Here is an 11,302-nt window from a genome sequence, read left to right on the forward strand (position 1 = left end):
TTCCATCCATAGAGCTTCGGGGGTGTTGTACTCATCAAGCATAGTTCTTGCAAGAGTGATCAATGTCTGGTTATTCCTCTTAACTACACCATTTTGTTGAGGAGTATATGTTGTGGAGACTTCATGTTTGATTCCAACTTCATCACAATAGGCTTCTATGTTTGTGTTGTCAAATTCTTTGTCGTTGTCACTTCTAATCTTTTTAAGCTTCACTTCAAATTTATTTTGAGCTCTCTTAGCAAACTTCTTGAAGCAAGATGCAACTTTGGATTTGTCATGAAGGAAGAATACCAATGTATACCTTGAATAATCATCAACAATCACAAGACAATAAAGATTTCCTCCCAAACTCTTGTATGTTGTTGGTCCAAATAAATCCATGTGAAGGAGTTCTAGCACTCTTGCGGTTGACATGAAAGCTTTTATTGGATGGGTATTTGCAACTTGTTTCCCGGCTTGACATGCACTACAAAGCTTGTCCTTCTCAAACTTCACATCCTTCAACCCTCTCACCAAATCATTCTTCATTAGCTTCTTGAGTGAGGTCATCCCAACATGAGTAAGTCTTCTATGCCATAGCCACCTAAGTGTTGTTTTGGTGAATAGGCAAGTCTTCAAGTTTACATCTTCAGAGGTGAAGTCCACTAGATATAGGTTGTTGTATCTAAATCTTTTGAATATCACTTGTTCATCATCCTTCTTAGATACAACAACTTCCTTCTCGGTAAACAAGCATTGAAAGCCAAGATCACACAACTGCCCAACGGATAGCAAGTTGAAGCTCAATGAAGCAATATATAGCACATTGGAGATTGAATGATCATTTGATATTGCCACTTTGCTCAATCCTTTAACCTTGCCCTTTGAATTATCCCCAAATGTGATTCTTTCTTGTCCATCTACTTCTTCATCTAGTGACGTGAACATACGAGGATCACCGGTCATATGTAGTATGCAACCACTATTAATAACCCAATAACTTCTACCGGTCTTGTAGTTCACCTACACACAAGAGATCAAGCTTTAGGAACAACTTGTTGAGGGCCCTTCACCTTCTCAACAAGTGACTTTGCAACCCAAATTTTCTTAGGCCTATTCTTATTGGGAGGTCCTAAGAACATCACTTTCATCTTTCCACTAGAATCCTTTCTAAGCATGTAGTGAGCATTGAAGGCAAAGGGTCTAGCATGCTTGGGCAAGGGTTGTGGTGGTGGAGTTTGGCACTCATGAGCAAAGTGACCTTCTTGTCCATACTCAAAGCATCTCTTTGGCTTTGGCTTTGGCTTTGATTGTTGTTGTTGAGCTTGAGCCTTCTTCTTCTCTTGATTTGCCATGTACCCAATGCCACTTCTATCCATCTTCATTAAGGTGTTCATTAGGAGCTCACTTTGAAGATACTTGCCTCTAGTGAACTTGCTCAATCCAATCTTGAGATGCTCTTTTTCCAACTTGAGCTTCTTGTTCTCTTCCTTGAGTGCATCACTACTTTTATCTTCCTTGAGAGCAACATTGTTTCTCTCTTCCTTGAGTTTCTTGTTTTTTTCTTTTAGCTTTTCATTCTCAAGAATCAAGTCACCATCATGATCAAAAGTTTCTAGCACAATGGTGTTGTGGATCTTGAACTCTTCAAACTCTTTCTTGAGCTTTTCATTGTCATGCTTGAGATTGACATACTCATCATAGTCATTGCACTCAACCACTTGCTTGCCTTTGCTACTAGATCCTTGCTCAATGCTCTCATCAATTAAATCATCACATGATGTAGCTATATCAATCTTAACAACATCGTTAGTAGCATCATGTGGCTCATTGGGTAAAAATTCTTGAGCAATAACAAGATTGTCATGATTAATCTTGAGAGTAGTATATTCATCTTTTAGCTTGTTATGGCTAGTGATGAGCTCTTTGTGCACCCACTCAAGTTTATCATGTTTATCTTTATGCTCTTTCTTAGAAGATTTGAGCTCCTTGAGTTTGAATGATATAGCATCATTTGCTTCTCTAAACTCAACACTAGCCTTTTAGGCTATGTCATATTTAGCTAAAAGAGAATCATTCTTAATCTCAAGCTTTTCATTTTTAGCTCTAGTCTTTATAATGATCTTAGTGTATTTCTTTAGCAATTTAGCAAGATCATCATAAGTAGGTGACTCATATTTATCATCATCGCTATCACTATCACTATCATCATTATGAGCATGATCATCACCACTACTATCATCATCATGTGATACCTTTCGTTCACCTTTGGCCATAAGGCATAGGTGTGTAGAGGATGATGGCGGTGGTGGCGGTGGAGATGATGAAGAATCAATAGCAATAGCAGCCACCTTCTCGTCATCACTATCATCATCAGATGATCTACTAGATGAATTAATGTCCGTGAGCCAATCACCGACGATGTAAGCCTTTCTACTCTTCTTCTTCTTGTGGAAGTCCTTCTTCTTGCCATCTCTCTTCTTGTATGGCTTGTTCTTTTTCTTCTCATCTTCATCTTCATTGCTTGAGTCATCTTTCTTACCCTTGTTCTTGTTCTTGAACTTGTCTTTCTTGGGCTTTGTGCATTGGTGAGCTAGATGACCAAGTTCTTCACAATTGTAGCAATCCGTCTCGAAGATTGGCTTCCTTCTAGAGCTTGTGAAGAACTTCTTCTTCTTGCCATCAAACTTGATGCCACTCTTGTTGAGCTTCTTTAACATCTTGGCGGTTTTCTTCACCATGAGAGCAAGGCTTTCATCATCAACTTCATCATCGCTTGAGCTCTCATACTCAAGCCTTGCTTTGCCCTTCTCTTGGCTAGCTTTGAATGCTAAGTATTTTTCTTTCTTCTTTGTAGAGGATGAGCCATCTTGAGGTGTGATGTGCATGTACATCTCATGAGCATTGATCTTTTCCAAGATTTATGTCGGTGTAGCGGTGGAAAGATCACATTGATATAGCATGGTCACAATATGCCCATATTTGTCAATGGGGAGGACACTCAATATCTTTCTTACAACATTGGATGGTTGCATTTGAGTGAGTCCAAGCCCATTAACTTCCTCTACAAGAATATTCAAACGTGAATACATCTCATTAGCACATTCTTTAGGAAGCATTTCAAAAGAGTTGAGCTTCTTCATGACAAGATGATAGCATTCCTCATGCTCACTCTTTGTTCCCTCATGGAGCGCACAAACGTCCGACCATAGTGCATGGGCGTCTTTGTGGTTCCTCACCCGATTGAACACATCTTTGCAAAGGCCTCTAAAAATGGTGTTTCGAACCTTTGCATTCCACTTCTCGTAATTCACCTCATCGCCTTGTAGGTGAGTAGCATCCCGAGGTTTTGGGAAGCCTTGTGAGGCGGCTCTAAGAATACCAACATCTAGAGCTTCCAAATACTCCTCCATGTGAATTTTCCAATAAGAAAAATCATCTCTCTCAAAGATAGGAGGAGGTCCATCCCCGTGAGACATCTAGCTCTAGGCGGTTAAGCCTAAAAACGTGAGCATGTGGCTCTGATACCAATTGAAAGGATCAAGGTGCCCAAGAGAGGGGGGTGAATTGGGCTAATTCTAAATTTCTTTGCAATAATTAAATCCTACAGTTAGCCCAATTAACCCCATGTGCCTAGAAAGTGTTTCTAAGTGTTCTACCGCACAAAAGACTTGCAACCTAAATTCCAATCCTACCCTAGCATGGTAATTCTATGAATCTAAAGACAAGTATTGAATTGCTCAAAGTAAATGCTCAAAGTAAATAGAGAGAGAGGAACGCGGCGATGTTTTGATGAGGTATCAAAGAGTTGCCACTCCCCACTAGTCCTCATTGGAGCACCCGCGCAAGGGTGTAGCTCCCCCTTGATCTACGCAAGGATCAAGTGCTCTCTATGGGTTGATTCTTAGACACTCCGTCGCGGTGAATCACCCACAACCGCTCACAATGTGAGTTGGGTCATCCACAAGCTCTCCGGATGATCACCAAGCTCCCAATCACCACCAAGCCGTCTAGGTGATGGCGATCACCAAGAGTAATAAGCACGAACTCTCACTTGACCACGATAAGCCTAATGAGAAGGGTGGATGCACACTTTGCTACTCTTGATCTAACTAATGAGGGCTCTCTTTGGGATTCTCAAATCTCAATTACCTCACTAGGACCGTGCTCTTTTTGGCACTCTCTAAGGTGTTTCTCAGCTGTTGGAATGAGCAAAAGTACCCCCACACATGAGTGGAGGCTCTATTTATAACATGGGCTGAAAACGAACCGTTATGTGCTTCTACAGGGCGATCGGATGCTCCGATCATGTTGACCGGACGCTCCAGTCAGTATACCCCTAACTCCAGTGTTTATAGTGTGACCAGACACTGGCAGCGTCCGGTCAGCACTGTCTGGACACGTCCGGACATGATTTTCCCTCTCTAGAACCTTACTGGAGTCGACCGGACGCTGCCTCTCAGCGTCCGGTCACTTGACCTCTCAGCATCCGGTCAAACCAGATGCAAACACCTTGGTCAAATGAACTGACCGGACCCTAAGCCAGCGTCTGGTCAAACCAGAGCCAGCGTCTGGTCAGTATTTGACCCTCAATTCACTTCCAACTCTCGATCATATGTGAATGAAGTTTGCTCTATTGGATCTAAGGGCTATTTTAGAGCTACCTAGTGCTAGTTTTAACAAGTGTGCACCACACCTAACTCACTAGACTCATCTAGGTTATGCTACCCATCCATACCCCCCTTAATAGTATGGCCAAAGGAAAAACAAAGTCCTAAACTACTCTAAGTGTCTCTCCAACTTCAATCGACACTTAGAACTAGTCCATCCTTAACCTTATCGTCCATCCTTTGAAAACCGAAACGATTTCCATCGTAGGGGCATGACCACCTCAATTGCCCAATTGATCTCCATTACCATGACCTAACTTAATTGCCTCTACAAAACACACGTTAGTCATAGTAATCTTGTATTGTCATTAATCACCGAAACCCAACTAGGGGCCTAGATGCTTTCAAGCATGACCCACAGGGGTTGTTTGTGAAAGTCTCCCTATCGACGCTCACTCTCGTCACCCATAATGCTACAGGGATATAGCTCCACATAGCCCTAAACCCACGCTCGTGCACCCCAAATAACTAATCTACTGATCAAGAACACAAGCCTGCTAATGCCGGGCAAAAGACAAAAGTCATGTAAAAATGATGTAAGATAATTAAAAATGTTACAACCGTGCTTGTCGGTGAGACACACGGGCCGATGGACTAGGAACACCCAACGCCGCTTAGGAACCCTAGCTATGTCTACAAAGACTACCCTCGTCTTCACGATCGCCGCAGTAGCGGCCGAATCACCCATCGAAGCCAGACCCCTGCCGGGTTCTAGGGGCCGCACCACGATGGCGGCTCCCACCCGGAGGACCTTCCTGGAGGCAGGTGTGGCAGAACCACCCAGAATAACACACTTTCGGAGACGCTCATCTTTCACTAGACACTAAGCACCTCGAAAGTGAGCTACCTCGGACCGTTCCATCGAGTACACCCCAAGGGAGAACTCGAAACAATCCATGTTTTACACCTAGAATCCAATAATGAGTATGAGCTTACAATACTTAGTCCATTTCATACAACTAGAGTTCTTGAAAATTATTTATTACAATACCAGAGTTTAGAGTGCGATAATTAAATAACGGAATGAAAATAAACATCTAGCGGAAATAATACAAGGATCCGTTTGTGCCCACCAGAAGAATCCTCCACATAAGAGCTACTCCTCAAGCTGCACCTGCAATAGGGGTAAAATAAACCCTGAGTACACAATGTACTCGTAAGACTTACCTGACTAGTGGGAATAGTTTCCCAACTCTCAAGGATATGATAGTCAATATGGGTTTTGTTGTTTTCTTTTTGTTTGTGGAAAGCATTACTAATAGTTCATCCTTACAGTTAAGTTTTATTAACAATCATGATTACTTAATTACCTAACCATTCTAGGTAAGCACCTGTTCTACTTTCAAGCAAGGGTTGAGCAATCAGAACTATTTTACCATCTTTCATCTTCTAGTTCTTACTATGGTGCTAGACCGTAGCAAAGTCATACCGTCTCACAGAAATAGCGATTTGCAAACCAATGTATCCTAGCTGGGTACCCTGAAACACATGCCTCGCTTGTACCCTAGGCACAAATGAGACCAACCCATTCCACTCATGTCAAGGGGTCTAGGTCCCTAGCCAAACTTAGACTCCAAGCCCCCATACTTGAGACCCCATCTCAATATGGTGGTTAGACCACCACCTTTCCCTGCCTCCAATTAGTCGGTCCAGAAAGAACCAGAACCCACAACAAGCGCGTAACAAGCCTTCCCGCTCCCATAAGCAAGTATGTGCTCAGGATAATAAGTCTATGATCTGACTACCATCCACAGCAACGGACGGTCCTTAATCGACACGAATAAGGAAAACAGTGTAACCAAGCTAAGCCCCGTTGGCCATGGGACACAACCTATTACACCCACCAATACCACATGTGCGGCCCGCATGACACAGTGCGTGCGCTGTGGCCTGCTTTTGTGGCCCATGCAATGCCGGCCCACGCGCGAGACAGCCCACGGCAAGGGAAATCCTACGCACACTAGCGCTTTTGCAAAATAGTCCTCGTACTTCTGTCAAATTACAACTAAGTCCTAATGATATTTCCCCCTCTCTCAAACCTTCTCACTTAACCCCCTGGCTTTCTTGGAATTCCCCAGCGTGCACCCTCGGTGACTCAGCGCACGACGACGCGGCGATGGTGACACAGCGTGGCCGTGCTAGCCCCCTAGGACCTACGCCGACCCTCCTAATGGGCCATTCACCATCTCTGACCTGAGCGGCTATGCTAAGCGACGGTGCAGGGTGACATGACTTGCTGGGGAAGGCTGCAGCGGTGCGCGGCCATCCGTGATGGTGGTGCCACTGTTTCGATGAGCTGGGGTAGCTACAGACCTAATTGACTAGCAAATGAGCATTAGTAGACTACCGTGGACCTAGCCGAGGTGACAGTTGGAGAAGAGGGTGATGGAGGAGGGCTGGCCACATGCGACCGAGCCATGCGGCGGTGCTTCGTGGTAGCACGATCGTATTAGCAATGATGGGGAGGCGGTAGAGGTTCGGCTATGGTGCGCAGGGCGAAGAGGGGATGAAGGCAAATCTAGTGGTGCACAGGAATTGGCTCATGGTGAAGTGATGGAGGGCTGCCCTCGGCCATGGCCAAGCGCGGCCTTATCAGCACAGCGGTGGGGAAAGTTCCAAATTGGAGCTAAGCCATGCATGGTTCAAGGCTGGGTGGGGTCAGGTGGCGAGGGGACTTAATGATGAAGTCGTGGATGCGCTGAAATGAATGGAGGTGATCGCTTGATGCTTAATTTGATGGCGTGGCTCAACGGTGGCAGCAGAGAGAGAGAGAGAGACGGGGCATGGCAGGTAGGCTCCTGCTCGGGCTCACCTTGGCGGGATGCGGTTGGCATGATCATGGACACCCACGCATAGGTGCTATGGACAAGCACGTGCGTCCACGACCGGGCATGGACCGCACGGCCACAGTGCCTTGAATGGCAAGGTGACAGCGAGCTCGGCCACGTGCGCATGGCAGTAGCGGCCTCAAACCATTCCAGTAGTGGCACAGAGGTGCAGAGAGAAGCGTGACGTGACGGTGAGGCGATGGCACTGGTAGCGGCCGCGTCGCAGCATGGGGTGGGTCGGCAGTGCGGTAGCATGGTGGGGCCGATGGCAGTACCGCTTAGTTGCACAAGTAGCAGCAGTGGCTCCACACGCTAGAGGCCAGTGGCAGCCAGGCCATAGCCAGGCCAGAGCAGCCATGGCCAGCCATGCGGCAGTCACTACCGATCGTGCCTAGGCAGCCTCTTCCTCCGCCACCTGGAGGGCCACCTAGAAATAATCCACGCATGCCTTCAGTTGAGCCACCTCATGGACAGAGCTTGAGAGCAACCGATGAGCCTCGTCCCTTTCAAGCATGAAGCTACATATCCCTTGCCACCTGATAGCAAGTGACAGGGGATGAGGACTCACCGACCTCGATGCTAGAGCAGGTCAAGGACGGATGATGCCAAAAGGGCCTTCGGTCTCCAACGCCATTGCCAGATGAACAACCCCAAATGCACTTGCGACTAACACCAATGCAATCAAGCTAAAGTAACAAAGCAAAATCACTTAGTCTTGTTCTCACAGAGAAGACAAGAGGAGTGATGGCGGTCCGTCAACCTTAGGAGACTCTCCACAAAGGCGCTTCCCATGATCCATCACTCAGAGAAACAGCTGCCGGTAGCCCTAGGCAAATTTAACCAAGAACCGAGAACCGAACCAAAAGAACCGGAACCGAAATCGAAAGAACTGGAACCGAAAAATTTGGTTCCTTATTCGGTTCCTGATATTGAGGAACCGAAATAACTAAAGAAAATTTAGTTCCTACTCTCGGTTAACCGAATTAACCGAAAGAACCGAATTACATGAATTATACTTCACTTACTTGTATTTTGTAGGATTATGTTTGGTTTATGTGTAGTGTTTTATATTTGAACTTGTGTTACTATATTGCTATTGTTTTCTTATATATTATTATAATTAAAAATGAATATAGTGTTGCATAAATTTGCCTTAGAACAAGTATATTTATTATTGTCTTGAGGTCTTCTAAAATTTTTTGGTTAGTTCGGTTAGAACCGAAACCGAACCGAAATGACCGAGAACTGAAATGCTTGGTTCCTAAAATTTTTTGGAACCGATCGGTTCCTGTTTTCTAGGAATTGAATTTCATCAATAACCGAGGGAATCAAACCGAAACCGAACCGAGAACCGAACGTCCACCCTGAGCTACCGGCGCATGAGTAGAAAGGAGAAGAAGGCAACACAAGAGATGGGAGAGCAATGCCTGCGCAATGCACTGCCCTAGCGAACATATAGCCGCAAGGATGACCTCGGCAATAGAACCAGGCCCACAACCATTACTAACCACTTTGATCATTCTACAAGATAGGGGAGGCAACTAGACAGAAGACGAAGCGACGACCTTCGACGAGATAACCCAGGCTAGGTAGGTCATGCTTGCTTTCATATTTCACATCGCTTCAGTTTATGTGCCCTCATTTAAAAGGCGTCTTATTACCCATGGGTGGATGTTCGCGATGCTACAAGATCAAAGGGGTCGCGCACCCCTAAAACATGTATGCGAAAGCGACCCATCACAAACACGACCCCACATCATGCTTAGGAAAACCTCTCTTAGGCCAGCCCTTAGAAGGGCTCAAGGCCACAAAAGGGATAGGGGCAGGGAGGAGATGGGCCATCGTGGCTCTAATCGGTGGTGCGGAGCCACACAACCATCTCTCTCTATGTTCAAGTCATCCACTTCGAAGTCTCCTGGGTTGACCCCCTCTGGGGGAGGCATCTTGCCCTTTGGCTGCTCAGAGGCAATTGGGGACCAACAGGATTGATGACTGATGATTAATGGGATGACTCATGTGAGGCACAACCAAAATCCACATCTATTAAGGAGGATATTGGGCCCCGCTCAAATTACCCATCACTCCTAATGAGGCGCATTGGTCTGACCACGTGGTTAAGTGGACAAGCCTCTTCCCACATGGGGCGAAGATTGAAACATGCCTATAACAAGGTAGAATGAGCCTTTGGAGTCAGGAAAGGGCAACGCAATGAAGACAAAACCAGGCCTGAGCAGTCCCGATAGTCAAGGCAGGACCACGGTTGGTTCCTACCAATGACCTGAGACCATGACCTGAAGTAAGGTCGCAAAGCCACGTGCACCCCCAAGAACCAGCGACCCTTTCAGAAGGGGTCGTCGCCACCGGCGGCTAAAAATCGCGCAAGAGTGTTTTCCTCACAACATAACGTTGGAACTCACAAACACTCGGGAGGGGAGGTCCAAGGTCGCTCGATGACCTCATCGCCCTACGCAATAAGAGGCCAATGACTCACCCTAACTCTACATCCTCCTACTCATAGACACTCAGGAGGAGAGGTCCAAGGTCACTCGATGAACTCATCGCCCTACATAATAAGAGGCCAATGACTCACCCTAAGTATGCATCCTCTAACTCATAGATGCTCTAGAGGAGAGGTCCAAGGTCACTTGATGACCTCATCGCCTTGCACGACGAGAGGCCAATGACTCACCCGAAGCCTGTGTCCTCCTACTCATAGACACTCGGGAAGAGAGGTCCAAGGTCGCTCAACGACCTCATCGCCCTGTGTGACAAGAGGCTAATGACTCACCCTAAGTCTATGTCCTCTGACTCACAGACACTCAGGAGGAGAGGTCCAAGGTCGCTCAATGACCTCATTGCCCTACACGATGAGAGGCTAATGACTGTAACATAACCATCCAATTTATAAGAGCATAAGTACAATGGCAGCCGCGGAGCGATCATACTTTCATACTTGAGGCCATATAAACTCAGTAGTCCGTCAAGTACCATGAAGGGTCTCAATTCGTCGGCAACATACAACCAAGATTGTACATGATTCAACATACGTTTTATAATTCGGTCATCAAGTTAGTTAATTATAGCTATTCATCTATAGATTAGCAACTAACCTATGCCAAACATGTGGTATATCAGTAGTGATAGAACAATAGTAACCATAGCAATCTATTATATCATTCTCAGAACCATTCCACTTGCCATTATCACTATGACAGAAGGAAGCTCAGTCAAGTTTCTCAATATCCGGGAGAGACAGCGATTCGAATCGATTGCAACCAGTTGGGCAGTATTCCTAACACAAACCTAGGTCTACCAGCCATGGTAGCCTTAGGTCACCTTTGGTACAACTCAGGTACATATTTCATGGGTTCGATCAGCGCTGTACCCTCAGGGACACTACCAGATGCCAGGTCGATTAGGACTCTAACCTGCCCTTGGCCTCACACTAGTTCCCCGCACATCCTTACCACCTCTAGTGTGTGCATTCTAATAGAACAAGGTCCGGCCTAAGTTGAGCTACTCGGCTTCGCTATCAGAATGAGTTATCCAGATAGCTAAGTAAGAGGCATGCGTTTAAAATGACCGAGGACCAACAACGATGCGGTCCTTAATTGGCGCAGACAAAATCACATGAGTCAACCTACAACATAGACTCCATCCGGCCTTGATTCATAACATCCTATGGTTCTTTTACACGATAGCAAATATAGCCAACCGTGGTTCAGTGTTCACCTATATCTCACAAGTAATAGGAAATCACCTAACTTCTACTGAGCTAAGCATTGCTAAGCAGTTATTCGATCCTAGAACTACATAGGATTCAAG

The sequence above is a fragment of the Miscanthus floridulus genome, chromosome 2, assembly GCF_019320115.1.
Source record: "Miscanthus floridulus cultivar M001 chromosome 2, ASM1932011v1, whole genome shotgun sequence".
NCBI lineage: Eukaryota > Viridiplantae > Streptophyta > Magnoliopsida > Poales > Poaceae > Miscanthus > Miscanthus floridulus.